We start from the raw sequence: 19,622 nt of genomic DNA on the forward strand, positions 1-19,622 counted from the left end.
ATCTGGGAGGAAAACAGGCCAATAATTGGGAATTCAGCATCACCACGTGGTTGTGTAAGCATGAAAGGCAAATCCAGGGAAACTGGAATCAGTATTCCAACACACCTGGTGGAATTTGGGGCTGCCCTGGTTTATCCTCTCGCTGCAGTCTCTGAATTCTCCTCTCCTTGCAAGCCCCCAGGCATCAGTAACATATTTATATATTCCTGTGTACTAAGCAGCTCTTAATAATTACGTCAACCCTTAATTTGCTGGGGCTCGATTCCTGCAGCAGCTCATTGACATTGTTAAGGTTAATAACTGAGATTCAGGGGACAGGACACATTACAAACCACATTGATTGTGGCAATTGTTGCAGCAAACCAGGGGAACAAGAGGCAAAATGTTATTTAACAACATTCAGGCAATAACTTTCCCATGGTCAAATCCTCTGGGAGAACCACAGAGCTCCATGGATGGAGGTTCTGACAGGGAAATTCAGGCAGTTTGGGCTGGAAGGGTCTTTCCTAAATCCTGGGGGATTTCTCATCTTGCTGGAAGAGCCAGGTTTTGGATCCAGTACAGGCAGTGCTGGTGGGCTGGTGAAAACCAGCAAATTTTCTCACCCCAATGGTCTGTCTGGACTACAGCTCCTCTAGGAGAATCTCCTTGAGGGAAAAACCCCGTGGAATATTGCCTCAGCAGTGGTTTGACCCTTTGTTCTGAGCATGACCTTAAATATTTCTGCTTTTCCTCCTTCAGAGCTGGAGCCAGGCAGGACCTCTCCTCTCACCAGCACTGAGCAAAGGAGTGATGGGTTAATGTATGTGCTGAAGTGACTCCTCAAATGAATCTTAATCACATGGGCTAATTAGAGGCTGTGTTTGTTAATCAGATGTGAATAGCAGGCTGATTTCTCTATTTAGATAAACGTCTGCTGAAAAACCTCTTGGCAGATGGGCCAATGTTTGCTCCCCCCCAGCCTAAGTGGGCAGTTGAGCAGGTTGCAAACATTATTTCATAGCCAATTAGGGAGAAATGAAAGCAATTCTGGTGTCCACCACAGGGCCCAGACACTCTCCCATGGTGGGAGGCAGGGAAGTGGTGTGCATTGGAATCTGCAGTTGGAATTCCTGGATCCTCCTCGGGCTCCTTGCCATGAACTGGGCTGAGCTGCTGCACAGGATGGCTCAGAACTCTCTCCCCCACAAAAGAAATCAGGGTGGGATTTACTTGCAGGCTTTACAAGCTGATAAGGACCAAGTTAAACTCTTGGGGATGCCCTGTGCAGGGCCAGGAGTTGGAATTGGATGATGCTTGTGGGTCCCTTCCAACTGCGATTCCATGATTCCAAACAAAACCAAAACCTGGAGACGGCAGCTGCAGCTGATCTTGTGGCTAACATAACTTCAATCCAAGTTTCTGCTGCCCTTGAGTCCTGAAAGCAAGGGAAACAGGGGAATTTAGCCTTGAAAGGTCCTGGACACTCTGTCCCTCGGGCTGTGGGTGCTTTGTCTTTTGCCAGCTCTCCTCTCCTCATCACCCCACGGATCTTCTCCAGTGTGGGGAGGCTCTGGCTGGGGCATCTCCCCCCTCCTGGCTCCTCCAGTCAACAGCTGAAAATGAGATTCTCAATGTGTTTGGCTTCCCCTGCACTCTCCAGAATTACCCTGAAGAGTATTTAAATATCTCTCCTAATAATTACACCGAGTTCCCTGCTCCCCATATTCCCAGCAGCTCCTGTGCCAGTGGAAGTGCTGAGTTATCCTGCTTTTATCGTGCCTACCTATGGATTACAAATAGATCTTATTAACTGCTCCAAGCTGACACATCTATTGGAATAAAGGGGCTCGTTTCTTCCCAGGCAGCAGAACAATCTTCCTGTTATGCTAATAAATACAGGAATTTGCATAAATCTAATCAGATGGGGAGGCTCAAACTGAGCCCAGCGCTCCTGGGTGCTTGGGGGAGCTGCTCCTGCAAGGGAATTTTGGGGAAATGGTCACCAGCAGCAGGAGCAGGGCAGGGACTGGGAGGGAAGGAGGTGAGAGTTGTCTTCCATCAATCCAGCTCAGTTTCCAGAGGGATTGTGGTGCAGAGCCCCCCGTCCTGGGGTTCACAGCCCCATGCATTATGCATTGTATGCATTAAATGTTGTACTAGAGATAAGAGAAGGCAATTTGCTCTGAGCTCTGATTGTGCTGGACTGTCCCTGTGGATGAATAATGAACCCTGGAGTGGCACTGCCTTGTGCTTTTGTCGTGTGGCAAATACAGCACCCCAAAACCCCAAAACCCCAAAACCCCTGGCCCTGGCAGGTGCTGGGAGCATCCCCAGCCTCACAAACCCCCTTCTGCTCTGTGGTGAGCAATCCCTTTCCCTCCAACCCCATCCAGATAAAGAAACCAACAACAATTCTGTGGATTTGGGGAGAGAAGCTGCTCAAATGCTGGACCCATGACCTTGTGTAGGGTTTTGTGACAGCTCTGTGTCAGATTGAGCTGAAACTGGGGGTTTTTATGGGGCAGAAAAGGGAAGTTTCTGCAGCCTCCTCCTTTTTAAAACTGGCTCAGTGCTGGCAAAGCTGGAAAGATGCAGCTTCTTTCCCCTCTGCACTGGTATTAATGACAAACGTGTCATTAATAATTCTATCCCTGCTCATCCCCTCCTGCTTTACCCTCCAACAGTCTGGATTTGCTTTTGGAGGGCAGGAGAGCGCTGCCTTCCCTTTTTAGCACACGTGCAAATGCTTGGCAGATGTCTGATTCCCTGTGGGAAGCCTCCCTTGGACTGAAACCCAGGATCTGCTGAGCAGGGGAGGCTCATTTAGCTGGAGAGGCAGGTGAAGGCAAGGTACACCTTCAAGGCAAAAGCAGATGCACCCTTCTTGCAGAATGAGCTTTAAACCACATCTCCCACCATGGTTTTGTTTCAGATCCCATCTGGATTCCTGGCTGGAAGCCTTGCTGATGAGTCCAGCCCTTCCCGCTCCTGCCGAGGAGGGGCTGGTGCTTCTCCAGGCAGAGCAGCCTGGGAGCTCTGATTCATCCCTCTGGAAAACACTTTCCAGGCACCTCTAAGTGCTTCAGGAGCAAAACATCGCTCCAGCTTGGCTGGGGCAGCAGCTGGGGACTCTCCTTGGGCTATTCCAGGGATGGGGCAGCCCCAGCTTCTCTGGGAACCTGTGCCAGGGCCTCACCTCCCTCAGAGGGAAGGAGAGAAATGACCCTGCTCTCCAGAGATGGAAAATCACTTTCCATCCTGTTCTCCTTTAGGTTCAGGCTCTGGAGGTGCCCCTGCCTGAGGGATTGCCCTCAATTCATGGTTGAGTTTAAGCAGCAGAGCCCCGTGTTTTCAATGTGTTGGAAAATAGGATTAAAAAAACTCAATTCAAGACCTTATAAAAGGGGAGGATGTTTTAATTCTCACACAGAATCTTTAAGCACATTGCTCCACCTGCTCCTTGTACAACACTTGTAAAGCAAAATATTCCCATCCAGACAGAATCCCTGTGAGCAGCACCGAGGTTGGGATGCAGTGACTTGGTTTGTCGTGGCTCCTGGGCTGAATTTTGGGATCTTCAAAGCCTTGAGCTGCCCATCATTCCCCAGCACAACCCTCCCCTGCAGCAGTTACAGGTCAGACAACAAGAGCAGCATCGGTGTGGGTGAAATAAAGGCAACCCTGGCCACCAGAGCCCTGCAGGATTCACTTCACCCCCAGGCAGGTGATTTATCCCAGCAATGATGACTCCAAATTTTATCTGTGAGCTCCAAGAGGCTCACAGACCACTTGGAAAAAATGCAGGAAAGGACTTGCAGACACTTTAGCAGGGCAGGGCCCTTGGAGGGACTGGGAGGTTTTCCTGAGAACGTTCAATGTCGCCTTAAATTAGGCCATAAAAAGTAAGTGCTTTTTAAAAGCAATCTTGCACAGTAGGGTCTGCATTGTCAGAGCTTCCTGGTGATTTAAAGGTTCTCCTTCCTCGTGGCTCCTGCAAAAAAACCAACAAACGAGAGCTTGGCTGCTGTGAAAAATACCCTTGCCTGTAAATCTAGAGGAAAAGCTATATATATATATATAAATATATCTATATATATAAATATATATATAAAAATGTGATAAACATCTATAAGGCAGAGCCCATTAAACTGGGAGGCTGACAGCAGAGGTGGGAAGCACTGTCAGGGGAAGAGCAAACCTGGATTTTTTGGTTAGGGATGTCAAGGTGGCTGCTGCTGGGGTGTTTTTCCTGGTGTTTCTTGTAGTATTTACATCTTTTTGGGGAGGCTGACACTGGCTGTGATGAACAAGAGAAAATCCCACAGCACTGAAGGGCCTCGTTTGTCATCGAGCTGCTTTTTTTAATTTTGCCTCCTTCTTTCTGTGGCATCATTCTGGTCACCCTTGCTGGGTTTCCAGCATCTCCTGTTTTATTTTCTAACTTTTCCTGTGGGAGAGATGGTGCTGTTGGGTGGGACTTTGGGGCTGAGCTGGCTCTGTTCTTCTCCTGCTGCTGCTGATCCACATCCCCACACGTGCCTCCTTCCCATTGCTTGACTTCAAATTTGTCTCCTTTGGTGATGGTGCTTTATTCAAATCTGTTTTAATGACAATATTGTATTTTATTTTATTTTATTAACTGCTGGATCCAGTGACAGCTGCCCTGCATGGCCAGCAGCTCTCTCCCAGTGCCTCTTACAGAGTTTTCTTACCCCCTGAACCCCTCTGTCATTAGTCCACCCCTGGCCTTCAACTTTAATCAGCTTTTGCCTCCCTGTGCTTGGGGCAGCTTCTCCTGGCTGTTCCTGGGATTCCCAAGGAATGGGAATGGGTTTCTCTGTGGGGCAGGGCCGGGGCTCAGCTCAGCAGAGGGTTAAGAAAACAATGTGGGGAGGAATTAGTGCAGGGCAGCAGAGCCTGGCCTTTCCCAGAGCCTCCCTGAAAAGCCCTTTCAGAGCCATTTAATGTCCCCTGTCAGGGGCTGCAGGGGCTGACCCAGGGGACAAGAGCCCTCCCAGTCCTGTTGGGTGCTCTGGGTCACCTCACAGGGGTTGGGTTTTTCTGAAAATGTGCACATGGACAAAAAGACATAAAGGTGGGGGGGGCGAGGGGGTGGGAAATCAGCTCGGTAAATAACATTCCCTTCCCCATCAGGAGCTTAACAGGGAAGGACAAGACCCAAGCCCAGCTCCAAAAGCCTGGTCCTAATCTCTGGTGACATCTGGAGCCAGCACCAGGCCGAGGAGGAGCTCTGCAGCACGGAACAGCCGAGAGCAGAGGAGAACAGAGCAATTTCCATCTCCCCAGTACTTCTGCCGTGCCTTCAGGTGTGGGAGCTGTGCCTTGCAGCTCTGCCAGGCACCAGGAGCTCTCCTGGCTCCGTTTTGCAACCCCAGCTCTGTGCAAGGGCTTTGTGCCAAACAGCAAAATCAGAGCAGACTGGAAGGGCACCTGCATTCACTGGGCATGGGATTGCTTTAATTCCTGGGCAAACTTCTTCATTTCTGGGTGCAGCAGGATCCTGTGCACTGCTGGGGGTCGCAGGCGCTGTGGGTTTGGGTATGAGAGGCAGAGCACTTTGCACATCAATAAATGAGTGGCTCCCGGAGTGACTGGAGAGATATCCTGGGGCTGTCGTGAAGCAGAATCCAAGGGTAGGATCTGGAATGGGAAATTCAAATCCTGATAAGAGCATTTCTTGCTTTGACCCAATTTCTATTCAATATTCCCGGGCTCTTATCAGCTGGGCTTGTCAGGATAACCCCAGTTCCTACATCTGCCACAGCACAGCCCCAAACTCCCACACGTGCTCGGGGTGGGGAATGGTGCTGTCTGTTCCCACAAACAAGTGTATCTCATCCCTGCAGGACACAGGGCAATGCCTGTCCTGCTTTTCTGGTGATAACGTGCTTGCTTTCTCATAGGAAGCAATTTGGGAATTGCACAGACCATTTAATTTTCTCGCTGTTTTGTCCAGGCCCTGCTCTTCTCTTCTCTCTCACAAATACCCCTCTGTAGAGAAAACAGAATAGAAAAGAGCCTTGGGAGAAAAGCAGAATATTCAGTGATTCAGGAATCCTCAGGGGATAGCTCTGCTTTTACTGCAGAGTCACCACCAGGAAAAATTGTAAATCACTTCTTCTCTGCCTTCCTCTCGACGCCTCGCTATTTAAAAATGTAATTAGATCTGCATGTTCCTTGGTTTTAATTTTCATTATGTGTCTGGAGCTGTGTTGTTAAGGTTGTTTGATGTTGGTTCCTAAGTGAAAATAACTCTGCTCCATCCTGAATATCCCTGCACTCGATTCCATTTTAGACTGGGGAAATGTATTATTTTAAAGATAATAATTACCAAAATAAAAAAGCTCTAGAAGATATTTAATACATATTTTCCAAAGGATTTCTGGCCTGACTAAAGAGGCTGGGGCTATTTGCAGAGTGTGATGACAGACAGACTTCCACGAAAAATTCCCTGCACTCTCCTTGGGTTCTTCTTTGGATGGAGATCTCAGGGGTTGTGGACAGAGGGAAGGTGGATTGATACAACCTGAAACTTTAAATGGGACAGACAGGAGCAAAACTATGGATGTCCCATCCTGGAAATGTCCCAGGCCAGGCTGGATGGGGCTTGGAGCAGCCTGGGGCAGTGGAAGGAGCCCCTGCCCATGGCAAAGGGGAGAAGAAAATGCTCTGGGTTTTGCCCCTGGAATATTCAGGAGTTAGGAGTTCTGGAGTGCTGGGCTCTGTGGGAAAACACAGTTTTGCAGTGTGTGACTCTCAGGTCAGGGAATCACTTTAAAATAACCACGCTGATGAATAAAATAAAAATAAAAAATAAACTCAGCAGGCCTGCCAGGTAAATCTTGTATCCCCTCCAGTCCCAGCAGTCACTGCCCAATTCCTGCTGTGATCCAGCCCTCTTTGCCACACTGCTGGCACATCCAGCTTATCCATCAGGGAAATGTTTCATTCCTGCAACGGGAGCTGCCCCCCCTGCTCATCTCCAGGAGTTTCCCCTCTGAAGCACATCCCTGATTTCCAGCCAGAGAGAGGGCTATTAATAACCAGTCATTTAATGAGCTTATTCCAAGATCACCCAAGCAAGGTAAATACTTTGCTCACCTCGTGAGAACCCAAGGAACCTGAGGTGATTTGGGGCCTCTGCTCAAAAAGGGGGTTTTATCCTGGGTTTTATCAGATTTTTCAGGAGACTGCTTTAAAAAAGGGATGGAATAAAGGAGTTGTGAATGCACTGCACACTCCAGGATCTTTGTGCTGCTGGCAGTGGCTCACAGGTTTGTTTTGGGTTGGTTTGGTTTGTTTTGTTTGTTGATTTATTTTTTCTGTGAACACAAACAGTGAAACAGGCAGCAGATATTCAGGGAGATGGATCAAAGGCATGAGCTCTTCTGTCTTCTCATGCAAGGAGTGGAAATGCTGGTCAGGCACTGAGAGCTTTTAGCAGCAAAGCAAACCCATTTATAAGTTCTTCCAGCCCTATGGGGAAAAGAACCTGGGATTCTGGGGTGGTCTTTCTGCAGAATTCCAAATTTTTGGACCATTTTAAGCACCAACGACTTCTCCAGGGCCAAGCTGTGCTTTGGAGAGGCCACAGCAAAGCTCATTTCTCATGTCCAGGGATTCAGCCTCCTCTCTTTGCCTGATTATTTGGGTGCAAACCCTTCTGTTGATCCCAATTGCTCTGTTTTTCCCAGAGAGCTCTCTGGACCACACACATTTTAATGTTTTCCTCTGCTGTTGTCTCAAATCTCTCCCTTACTCTTTGATGCTCTTTTTGGGCAAAGTTTTCCCTAAATCCTCACAGGTTTCACAGCATGGGGACATCTCTGATTATCTCGAGGCTGTCCAAGGTGCATCCTCTGCGTGCCTCCCTCGCCCCCTCTGCAGAGAATCATAAAGAGAGCTTTTCCCTCCTCAGAACCCATGGCCTAGGAAACAGAACTGAGAGCTGCTCCAGGTACTGTAGGAACAAGAATTTGGTAAAACTCGATATGATGATGCTCTAGTTTAGGCATTTCTGCTTTGCAAAGATAAAAGAATCGATTTCCACCTGCCAGCAACTCCTCCTGGAGCCTCTGGGCAGGGCAGGGAGGAGCTCCCTGTGCCTGCTCTGGGTTGGGTGCCCACTCCTATAACCTTTCAGAGCTGGCTCCTGTCTCCCAGCATTAAATTTCTCATTATCTGCCTGCTCAGGGACCAAGACTTTCAGGGCCAGGGCTGCTTGACTCAGATTTTGTCCAACAACTGATGAAAGAAGTCTTTGCTCTGCTTGGGGTTCTCTGGGTAATGAATTTATATGGATTGGGGTTCTCTGGATAATGAATTTATACGGACTTGGAGAGGAATGGTGGTGGAAAGGTTGAATTAAGGTTGTATTAACTGAGATAACACTTGATTAGCAGCAGCTCTGGGAGATCAATCCATGAACATTCAGATGCAAAGGTGAATTTTCCCTAAAATTTTCACCTCCTCTTTAGGGCAAGAGGGAAACGGGAGAGAAAAACTCCTTTTGGCTCAGGTGTCATTCTCAGGAAATGGAAATTATTGCTGAAGCATTTGCAGGGCTTGAAAGGATGAAATTTTCCTAAGTGACAATTAACATGAAATATCTGACGGTTTTCTCTGCAGAGTGACAGGCAGGATGTTTCCAACTCCAGCCAGCCAAGGAACTTTCCTCTTCCCCCTCTAGCCATGTCACAGCAGCTGAATAATTTGCTGTGTCTTTTGTAATGATTTTTCCCTTGGTTTGTTCCTCCTCCTCTCTCACTCCCCCAGTACTGAAGGCAAGTTTTGGCCTTTTTTGTGATGAAAGCAGTTAGGAAGGGAGCTCAGCAAGAAAAATTCAAAGTTTTTTCCAAGCAAGGCCAAACCATGCAAAGCAAAACATTTTTCTCTCCGGAGGAACAATCCTTCAAGAGCCAGGTGCCTCCAGCTCCATAAATTTTGGTGTCAGCAGAGCAGTGACTTGTGAAAGATGAACTCCAAAACAGGTACAGTGGAGAGGGACATGTAAATGCCTCTGCACTTTCCATTCATCTCTCTCAGAAAGCCAAACAGAACATTCCTCTCCCCTGCCTGTGTTCCTGGAGCCAGGAAGGGACTCAATCTGCTGCTGGAAAAAAAGAGATCCCAGCCCTGCCATGGGGATTTCCAGCTCAGCTTTTCTCCTGGAACATCCAAAGTTAGAGTGTGCAGCTCCTGCTTTGCATTATGGAAGGTCTGGGAATCATTAGTGCCCCTGAGAGACCCAAACCCTGCCTGGGAGTCTCTCCCCACCCTGTCCTGTTGTGTGGAATTCCTTTTTTCCTTCTCCTGTTTCACATCCAAGTGTTTCTCCCTCCCTGCTGGGGGCCCTCACCTGAACGTGCAGCATCTCAGAGCTCTGGAAACTCTGCAGAATTCTCCCTGGGAAAGGAGGGGAGGACCAGGTGTTGCCATGGGATAGTTGTGCCAGTCTGCTCCCAAAATACAGGCTGGAGCTGTAGAACTGCCCCAAAGCCAAGGCCAAACCAGAGCCTGGGATGTGAGGATGCTGCAAACAACATCCACCAAAGGAGAAATCCTAATTTTTTAATGCTTCCCCCCCCAGTTTTCTGTACCACAAGGGCAGGGAAGAAGGAGATATAAGATATTCATGCCCAATATCCATTTTTTTTACATATTTACACCGTGCCTTTGTTTTAGTTCACCAAATCCTGCCTGGCTGCTCCAATTTATCAGCCCCATCTCAGCTGCAGCTGGCCAAGGCCTTATCATTTAATTTTGCTAACGTCCCTCATTCCTAATTCATAAACCCAGCTCTCTGACAAATTGAATTTGTGTAACACAGTAAACAAAAGGGCCTCTAACTCCAGTTTCCTGTAATGGACTAACCTTGTTGGGAACACGATTTAAGTGGAGCAGCCAGGCCTGGGAAAGGGGCTCGGCCTCCCTGGCAGCCACTGAGGGCCCAGCCTGGCCCTTCTGCAGCCAAAGCAAGGGGAATTTACACCTGCTGTGATTATTTCTGATGATATTAATTACCTCCCAAGCTTTCTGCAGGGAAATGGGGGGGAAACCTCGGTGTTCAGTGATAAATGACAGGTGAACTCAGCTTTATTCTGAAAGGGCCCTGCACAGCCTGGGCCCAGAGGGGCTGAGCAAAGGCAGGGATGATGGAGCTGTTGGAGATGAAACAGAATTTCAGAGCCTCCCTGGAAAACCTCCCTGATCTGTGTTCCCTCCACAGCAATTCCTGCTGCTGCCCCATTTATCTCCCCTCACCAGCACGTTTTTCTCCCGTGCTCAGCCTTTTCCTAATCCCTCTGTTTATTGTTATTCTCTCCCTGGGGAGCAGCCTGGCTCAGCTCCCTGGGAGTGAATGGGAGTAGCTCCACTGCCTTCCTGATTTAGCACCTGGAAGCAGGGCTGGCTCCAAGCCTGCTGCTGATAAATCTGGAAACTGGCACCTCAGGATGCATTTTTTTATTCCCCCCCATTTTTCCTCCCATTTCTGTCAAAACCTGAGCGGCTCCCACCCTCTAAATGTAGATTATAGAGAAAAAGAGAGAGAAAGGAATTCTTGTCACTCCTCTGCATCCAAACACAGCATCCAGCGAGACAAAGTCTAATTTTAGAGTGCATCACAGACAGCAGCATCTGAGTAAACTCATCTCTGTCTCTGCAGCACTGGCCCCCGGGGAGGCTGTGTGTGTACCTGCAAGCAGCTGATAATAAATAACTCTGCAAGGTAGAAACAAAAATAAGCAAGAGATCCTTTTCCTTTTGTGGTCAGCTCTCTCCTGAGGCAGCCCCGTTTCCAGGGGGCCTGGTGCTCGGAGGCAGTGCATGGTTGATGCTCTTGAAGTGATATTTAAAGAAGGAAAATCGCCTGTGTTGCCTGCAAATAGAAAGGGCAGGGGTTTGATGGCACCTTCCTGCAGCAGATCAGCATCACAAATCCTGCTCCCCTCTGAAATTTATCTCTTCTACATTTTCTTTTCCATTTGAGGCTTTCATTTCAAAGCTCAACGGGGGAGAGGAAATAATCCTGACCATGGAGAAGAGATATTTAACCTTCCCAAACACCTGAAAAGCAAGGTTCTCCTTCTGGGATTTACACATGGAAATGTTAAATATACACATTTGTGGCTGAACTGTTGAGACAAGAGGAGAGTTTTGACCCAGTTGGGTTTCCCTGTAAGGCAGCAGGGTTTGTGCAGGGTGGAACAACTCAGAATAAAATCCAGGGGCATCCCAGGCAGAACAAGGGAATATTTTTGTGAAAAAGGCACTAACCTGGTGCTCAGGAGTGCCCAGATCCCACCCCTCAGATATTCACCTTCCTGGACCTCATTTCCAGAGCAGAGCAAAGAAATCCTCCAGTTTCCAGCCTTTCCACATCATTTTCCCCTTCAATTGAAAGAGCAGGAGCAGAACAGTGTTTTAGGATGCCTGTAATTATCCCCCTTGTCTCCAAGCAGCCAGGAAGTTTTCAGGAAGTGCCAGGGGAGCAGAAAGCCTGGAAACAGCTTTTGTTTCAGGAGCCTCTCTAGTGCTTTATTCCCTGCTTCTCACCAGCCCATAATTACCTGTGGGAGCTGATGGAAACACCAGCCAGGCTTTTCCCCTTTTCCAGAGGTCCCAGGAAACCTCTGGAAACACAACCTGTGGGCAGACAAGAGGGAAAAAGGGGTCTTTTATCCAGAATTCCTGGTCCAGCTCCCGGAGATTCCAAGCAGACCCTTCCCCAGCTTTGAAGCTGTTCTCTCTGCAGTTGTTTTAGAGCCAAAGTGGGCACAAAAATACCTTGAAGAGTTCAGGCACTCGCCACAAATCCCATTTTAGGCTTTTCACGTGTCCTTAAGTTCCCGTTTCCGTGAGGAAACGAATTATACACAAAATTTTCGGCTTTTCAGGAGGAAAATGGTCCCCAGGTCTGACTTCTTGCTAATGTGTTGTCAGGGCACAAAGGGGGATATTTAATGCCAGCGCTGGCAGATTAACAAATTGCCTTGTCTGGTGCTCTATGGGATGTCACAGGCCTGCCAGGGAAATGCTAAAACTCTTATCTTTAGCAGGAGCTGGCAATGAGCTGGCCTTTGGATTACAGGGCAATTTAAACCAAAAAACATAGGGCAAATGTTACTTTTTAATGTCATGCCAAGTGACAGATCCAGAACCTCCACTTGCTGCTGCAGGGGGCTGGATCCCATCATCCAACCCAGCCCTGAGCAGGAGCTGCCTGGTGGGAAAACTTTAATTTCAACTTGAAAAACGTCACCCACACCAGCATGGGGCAAAGCAAGGATTGGGGGTGCAGTGAAACCTCGCAGAGACAGGGGCACAGCCGTGCTTGGATCCATCTCATTGTTACAGCCAGGCACAGGCAGTTCAAACCCTCTCCTCTGCCCCCCAAATCCCTGTTTTTCCTGGCAAATGGGCTGACATCAGCCCCTAATCAAATCTCCCTGAGCACTTTGCTGCTGCAGCTTCCAGGGAAGATAAGGTCCCAGCTAACCCAGTTATGCCTGAGAGCTCCCTGATGGAATTACCCATGTCACAGCATTTCCTGGAGCACCAGAGGGACAATCTGTCCTCCCCCATGTCCTCTGCTGCTTGCAGAACCACCTGGCAGCAGAGCCAGGCTGTCAGAGCATGGTTTGGGGTGCTGCTCCCCCTCTGGCACACAGCCCCAGCCTTGTTTTAACCACCCTGAGAGCTGCAGGGCTAATGAACTGAGGGGGATTGGGAACTGGCTGGACCATTCTCCCAGCCTTTCTCCATCCTCCTTGGAAAATTTCCCCCTGAAGTTGTGCCCCCAGATCTCAGCCAGAGGAAATCCACGTCCTGCAGGGCTCAGGGACACAGGGAGCAGTGACAAGCTCTCAGCCAAGCCCCAGTGTCCCAGTAAATTCCACCTTCAGGCAAAAGATGTGTGAGGTGTGGTGGCTAATTTAAACCAGAAATCAATTATTCTGTGTCATCATCCCTCTGGATGGCACTTGAAGAAGGTAATATTTGAGTGAGGTTTGCTCTTAAAATAAGCAGAAGTAATTCCCATTTTTGGATATTTGAATACATCTGGTTCTTTAAAGGACTCTGGCTGGGCAGAGCTGCTGCACTGCTTCCCTCTGGCTGCTCCAGAGACTCCTGGGACTCTTAAACCACTCCCTGGAATGATCTTGATTATCTCCAGTCGCTCGTGGAAAACCCTCAGTGTTGCTGAACTCTTGTTCCCAACAAGCTGGAAGGTTTATTTTCCATCAGGGGCCCCTGAGGAACAGGATCCTGTGAGTTAATAAACACCTCTGCTGCTGCAGCTCGGAGTCAAATGGACACAGATCAAAAAGTCAGAGGAGAGCCCCACTCCCCTGGCCAGGAATTTCTCTCTTTTTTTTCTGTCCAAGGGCAGGGACTCCTTCCACCATCCCAAACCCCATCCAAGCTGGCCTTGGACACTTCCAGGGATGAGAAAATCTCCATGCTGGGATTTGGCAGCTCCCCTGAGCCAACCCTGGTTTTTTGTGCCTGCTGTGGAACAAAGGATGAGCAGCAGGACAGGAATAGGTTGCTAGAAATGCCTTAGGGAAGGGGTTATTACAAATCTGGTTCTTGGTGTTTTCTTTTCCTGGAGAACCCGTTCTAGGGCAGTGCTGAAACATCTCAGCCTGGTATTTTAAAAGGTCTGTAAATATTTTGAGGAATTAAAGAAAAAATTCCCCTGGCAAGTCCAAGGAAGTTCTGCTGAGCATCCAGAACCAGGAGAAAACACATTCCCTCCTTTTCCATCTCCCCCAGAGGAGCAGGGCCGGGGGCTGGTGGGAGCTGCTGGTGATTGCAGGATCCCAAGGGTGTGATTACAATTTGTCTCCATTGTGAACGCTCCAGTTTAGGAATAATCACTTTTACTCCAGCTCTGTCCCTTTGGCTCTGCATTTAAAAACCCTCCAGAGTATCTTTGGAGCTTCAGTTCCACCAGTCCCTTGCAGAAGAAGGGGGGTCAAACACACCCAAAATCTTTGCAGAAAATCTGGATTTTCCATCAGCCCACCAGCAGCAGCACAGGGGGAGTTAAGCTGAAGCCACCAATTGAGCGAACAGTCCTGTGTAATGTTCTTTCTGCTTTCAGGAGCACGAGGTTTCAGCCCTCCCAGCTCCTGCTGGTTCCTGCAAGCATTGATTTGTTCTCAGGAGCAGGAGAAGTTTTGCCACGTGGCTCTCTGAGAGCTGCCCCAGACATTTCCGACAGAGGAAATCAGTGAAACTTCTGCAGCCTCCACAAAAGAGACGAGTTATTCTTGCTGCAGACCTCAGTCTGCCTTCCCCTTCCACTGGGGCAATAAACACATCATTTACTGATTAATTCTGTGACTCTGGCTGCTGACTGAGTATTCTGTGGATTTCCTCTCTCCCTTCACAGTTTGCTGTGCTACAGCAGAGCGCTTCACTCCAAGTGAGAGCTGTTCCCAGCTCTGTGTGCTCCAGCCCATAAATACCCACTGGGACCCAGCTTAAACCTTCAGGTTGTTGGAAAAAGAAAAGAAAAATAGATAAATCCCTGCCCTTCAGTTTTAGAACAGTCAGCACAGACTATTGCAGTGCCCCAGCAGGAGATGGAGCCAAATTGTGTTTTCTCAGAGGTTTCACACAGATTTGTGCTGTGCCTGCACCCCCTTCACGTGGTCCTGGAGAAATCTGGAGCCTGTTTAAAACCTCAGCCCGAGCTACTTTTGGAGCTTGCAGCTCTGCTCAGAGCCTTTATTCCCTCCCTGTTAGTCACTGCACATCTGGGGAGCCAGATTTTGTTGTCAGAGAGAATCAAGGAGTGCAAAGAGAAAAACATTAAAAATATATAGAAAGCTTATAGCAAGGGGCTCTTGCTGTCCATGCCAAGGATGAGAGATAAATAGAGTTGTTCTCTCTTTTTGCCTCACTCACTCTTGCCCATGCTTTGCTGGTTTTCTCTTACTCTCAGTTTTTTCCCTTTCATATCCAATTTACCTGTTCAAAGGGGCTTGTTGGAGCTGAGTTATCAAATCTCCAATTGCTCCAGGGTTCCCAGGTGTTTTCAGCCTGGGAGCTCTGCAAAATTTTCTGCTCCACTTGCCCAGGGCTGCAAACCCTTGGTCCACCCTGTTAGGCCTTATCTGTGTGGAGCAATCTCCCCAGACATTCATTTAATCCAATATTTATTTGGTTGCCCCGATTTTTCTGCTCTTTCGAACCTTGGATAGCAAGAGGGCTGACAAGAAACGTCTGCATTCTGCCTGTAGCTGTATTTATTACAGGTTTTGGGGTTGTTTGGGGTTTTTTTTCACAGCTTTAAGTGCCCACCAGTGGCAGAGAATTGACAGAAATTTAAGATTTCCTCTGCTAAAGCCCAAAGCTGCCAGCAGAGCAGGCCCACCATGCCAAGTGGAGCATTTAAATCTCTGGGATTGATTAATCCATCCCCAAAACTCCCTGAAATTATGGTAAGGAGGGGAAATCAGAGCAGCAGGTGCAAACCAGGAGCTGCCTTGTGCCACCCTCATCAAATTGGGAGCCTTGAGTTCCTGTTTGAACCGAGCAAAATAAACATTCTCAACCCAGGGAGGAAAATGCCAGGAGACTCCTGAACCCAGCAGTGTTTGCATGGATAATTTTAACTGGCACTTTACAGTGTGGCATTTCCTCCCTGTGCTCCAGGCAGGAAAAAAAGAAAAATCCATCCCCAAGTTGAAAACCATGAAAGGGAAAAATGGATTTTGATAGAGCAGGGCAAAAAAAACCAAAGGATGAGTGTGAGCAGAACTGAAACAAACCATGGGAGATCCAGAGTGAGCTTTTCCTTTCTAGCCCAGACACTTGCAGCTGCAGTTTGTGTTTGTTCCCTGAGAATTTACTGATTGTGGAATATTCAGTGATCCTGCAGCCACAGGCTTTACCTGGGCACCCCCCAGTTTCCTAAAAATTAACCAGGAGCTGATATTAACTATTCCCATTTTCTGATCTACCAATATTAGAATTTTGGGCTCCAGATCCCGAAGCATCCCAGCCAGGCACACAGAGGAATTTTCTTCCTGCCTGTCCTCTCTATATTTAACTCCCCGAGGCTCATTAACCACGAGCCTGCACCTTGTTACCACATCAATCCCGCAGAGTTATTTTTCGGCTGCAGTTATGCTTCAATTTGGAGTATTAATTTCCTTTAACTCTTGCCCTATTAATCACTTTAACAATCAAATTAAGACAATTATTTTAATGAGTTAATGGATTAGACGGAGCAGACGATGCACATTTATAACCACTTGTTCCAGGGCACTTTTACCAAAGTCAGCCTCGTCAATAAAATATGAGATCATAAACGAGCTCCTATAGGGCTGAGGGAAGGGCTGGCAGAGGTTTCTGTCTGACTGATTTAAACCCGTCTGTCTCAGCTCTCTGGGAGCTTTTATGTGCTCTGGGCCTATTAAAATCAAGTGCCAGGCACTGAGAGGCAGAGCTGTTATTTTTTCCTGGGATATTAATGCTGAATGGCAAGGTGTTCACTTTTAGATCACCTCCAACGTGGCTGCTCTGGATATGTCATGGAAATGAAGCTTTTTCCACCACGTTTTGTCACATATTTTCTCAAGGAGATGCTGCTCTGTGAAGTTCCATCATCCCTCCAATGCTCCACAGCTCTCTCCTCCTCAGCTGGGAATTTCAGCCTGGGAATTTTAGTGAATTCCCCAAGCATTGAGCCCTGACACATTTCCTATTTCCCTGATTTAAAACATGATTTCTGGTGGGATTGTGGGCAATTAAGCTGGCATTTCCAGGAGATGGAGAGAGGAAGAGTGGAGGGACCAAACCCAAGCAGTGCAAAAGTTTCTGGACATGTTTTCATCCCACAGGTTAAGGTGGTTTGAAAAGGCTGAGATTTTATCACTGAGGAGGCTGAAGAGGAAAAATTTTAATGTTAAAATGTCCTGGCCATAATCAATGGACAGCAGAGCCCTGAAAGGCTTCAGAGGATGAACAGAGGATGAACAGGACAGGGGGAAACAACACCTGAGGGCACCTGAGGGGAGCCTACATGGACCATGGAGAGGGACTTTTTACAACTCAGGATGAGGAGAATGGTTTCAAAGTGACAGACAGGAGGTTTGGATGGGATGTTGGGATCTTGGGAAGGAATTCCTCCCTTGGAGGCTGGACAGGCCCTGCCCAGAGGAGCTGTGGCTGGAAGTGCCCAAGGCCAGGTTGGACGAAGCTGAAACACCAAGCAGGGACCCAAACTGAGGCACTTCAATCTCATTTGAACAAATTTCTGGGCCTGAATCCTCTCCCTGCAAACAGCAGGTGCCTGATAAGAGGAAAAATCTCTGGGTGAGCACCTTTGGCCCCTGAGGAAAGGATTCCCTGCCAGCCTGAGGCAGGAAAATGCTTCCCTCCGGATTTCCAGCCCCTGCCACTGAGCATAGACAGCAGGTGATGTTTAAAATGCCTTTGCACAGATCCATCAGCAGGGCTCTGCTCTCAGCCCAGTCCTATGATGGATCTCACAATTGCTCTGCACAGAAACCCATCCATATTCCCCGAGCAGCTCCTGCGAAGATAATCCTTCAGTTATGTGCCCATCCATCCCAATAAACTCCAGGGCTTACAGATCTATTGGAATCTTTACAAGGGATGTGAGGGGAGATAAATTACAACTTCCCAGTTTAGGGCATCGATTCCCAGAGCAAAGGGATGAGCTCGTGGGGGGGACAGGGAAATGCATCAGGGAGATGGACATGAAAAATCAAAACGACCAGGGGTGAGCTGGGGGAACCAAAAAATGTGTTTTGAGCACATAACTCTGTGTTCCTGCTGCTGGGGGAGTAGGAGCTGAAGAACAGAACCCAATAAACCCATTGAGCAGAGAAGTTTATTATTTATGTATTTATATATATTATTTAGATATTTATATATATTATTTATATATATAATTATAAAATAATATATAATACATTATTTCTATATTCATATATATTATATATTTATATAGAATATATTTACATTTTTATATTATATAATATATATAATGCATATATTATGTATACATTATATATTATATATAATATAATATATAAATAAATATATATATACTGTATATCCCACCAAACTCATCAATGACCTCAAAGGTCTTTTCTTTGTTCATTCTGTGACTCTGTGCTGACTCTGGGGACACTCAGGGCTCCTCCTTGGTGATTCCCATGGGCTGGCCAAGAACTCACAGAACTCACAGAACTCACAGAATTCACAAAATTCACACAATTCACACAACTCTCACCTTCTCCTCCCACATTTTGGAATAGCATCCCAAAAATCATCCCCAGCAGCCCCAGAGCCGGGGGTTTATCGGGGCACATCGAGCTCACTCCAGGGCTCCATCTAGATCCAGTCCCCATGGCACGGGATGGGCTCCCTTGGAAATTCACTGAGGGTTTTGCCTCTTTCACAAAACCATAAATAAATCATTATCAGATTCCAGGGAGTTAAGACTGAACCCTTTGCCAATGCAGAGCTCAGTGATTTTAAAGTAACTGCTGAGTCCAGTAATAAATTTTAGAGGGAGAAGTCGCTGACCTTTGGAACAAAATTCAACTCCTACATCTGTTGAATTCCTTTCCAAGGTTTTCTTTGCCTAAAAAGTCTGCAGAATGGAAAAGTTTTATTCAGAGAAAAGTTTTATTCAGCAGAGCAAGTGATTGAGCGGATGAGCAGCTGCCCCTCCTGCAGACAGAGGTTGGTGTGCAGGAGGCAGCTCTGGAAATAAGGAGACATTTTTCCAGAAGTCCTCTGAGATGGGAGCAGCTTCTCCTTGTGCTGCTCCAGGCTGCAGGCACGCTGCTGACCCGTGCAGGCCAGCTCATAAAAATAAACTTGTGGTCTGAAAAAGTGCCAAATCTCCTTCCCAGTCTGCCCCAGCAGAGCCCTTGGCTGCTGTGCTTGGAGACTCATCCATACATCACTGGCTGTCCTTTCATTAGGGCTGCACAGCCTCGTTATCAGACCCTCATTTAGTGCAATTTGCAGAAAAACACCAGGTTTAGGCTACGAGCAAGAGAAGAACTTTTTTTTTTCCCCTCAGTTCTTTTCTTTGGTGATTTTCCAATTAGAGCTCCCAGCTCTGCTCATCTGGAACACATCAGGCTGCTGAGGAGCTCAGCCCCACTGGGGAAAAGCTTCCCAGAAAAGCCCTGCTGGATTCACTCATTGATAGAAATCCCTCCAAAAAGTCCTTTTGGCTAAATACCATCCCCTAAACTAAAGCTCTACTCATCCCACACCGCCCTATATATGGAATTAGGCAGCCAGGAAACAAGGAATTTCTTTCCTGTTCTTTTATGGGCTCAGCCTGAGCTCTTAATACCAAGCTGAGCTTTTCAGGGGATCTTAGGGTGGCTCAGATCCTTTGGAAAGGGCCCACCTGTGATGCAAAAGGAAAATTTTATATTTGAGGGGGAAGGGAGAGGAAAAAAAACCCAAAAAACCAGCATAAATTAGGCTTATTAAGATTCCTGCTTCTCACAGCATTTACAGGAGATCATTGACAGTTGGCCAGGACAAAATTTTGGGGTCTAAAGAAAAAAGGGAAGCTTCAGGATGCATTAATGCACCTTGCAAAG

The 19,622-nt window shown here is 47.6% G+C and overlaps 1 long non-coding RNA gene across 2 annotated transcripts; it reads right to left on the reverse strand.

Moving 5' to 3' along the window:
• Positions 1-3,380: 3,380 nt before the first annotated feature.
• LOC111939412 (uncharacterized) lies at positions 3,381-14,525 on the reverse strand. Of its 2 annotated transcripts, none has more exons than XR_002869273.2 (4): positions 9,877-14,525; positions 5,434-5,643; positions 4,181-4,580; positions 3,381-3,973 (listed from the first exon to the last, which is right to left on the reverse strand). It is a non-coding gene; the product is annotated as an uncharacterized LOC111939412 (long non-coding RNA). The 2 variants fall into 2 exon arrangements; XR_002869274.2 differs by lacking the exon at positions 9,877-14,525 and adding an exon at positions 9,362-9,866.
• Positions 14,526-19,622: the final 5,097 nt, after the last annotated feature.

The sequence above is a fragment of the Cyanistes caeruleus genome, chromosome 23 (genome assembly GCF_971803275.1).
Source record: "Cyanistes caeruleus chromosome 23, bCyaCae1.hap1.1, whole genome shotgun sequence".
Taxonomy (NCBI): domain Eukaryota; kingdom Metazoa; phylum Chordata; class Aves; order Passeriformes; family Paridae; genus Cyanistes; species Cyanistes caeruleus.